Source organism: Cucurbita pepo, unplaced genomic scaffold (assembly GCF_002806865.2).
Source record: "Cucurbita pepo subsp. pepo cultivar mu-cu-16 unplaced genomic scaffold, ASM280686v2 Cp4.1_scaffold011348, whole genome shotgun sequence".
Taxonomy (NCBI): domain Eukaryota; kingdom Viridiplantae; phylum Streptophyta; class Magnoliopsida; order Cucurbitales; family Cucurbitaceae; genus Cucurbita; species Cucurbita pepo.
The window spans coordinates 1-370 of record NW_019657224.1 but is presented as its reverse complement, the minus strand read 5'-3'; the positions used below and the strand labels follow the sequence as shown (position 1 = coordinate 370).

Here is a 370-nt window from a genome sequence, read left to right as displayed (position 1 = left end):
TGTTCCGAATCTTCGACTGATAAAATCTAGATTGTTAACGACGGATAACCCTTTCTAAAGACGATTGGTAAAATCTGGATCGTTAACAAACAACTTATCTTTTATGAGTCATTGTAGTATAGTGGTGAGTATTCCTGCCTGTCACACAGGTGACCCGGGTTCGATCCCCGGCAACGGCGCGATTTTTATTTTGTTTTCCGTAGTTTTGACGTTATTCGAAATTGGACAGCGGTGAACCTTGGTTCGGTCCCCGGCAACGGCGATTTTAATTTTATATCCGTAGTTTTGACGATACTCGAAATTGGACAGCGGTGAGCCTGTCATGCCGACAGTTTGGGTTCAATCCCCAACCACGGTAGTTGGACGAAAG

The 370-nt window shown here is 44.3% G+C and overlaps 1 non-coding gene across 1 annotated transcript; it reads left to right on the top strand.

Moving 5' to 3' along the window:
- Positions 1-107: 107 nt before the first annotated feature.
- TRNAD-GUC lies at positions 108-179 on the top strand. Its single transcript has one exon. It is a non-coding gene; the product is annotated as a tRNA-Asp (tRNA).
- Positions 180-370: the final 191 nt, after the last annotated feature.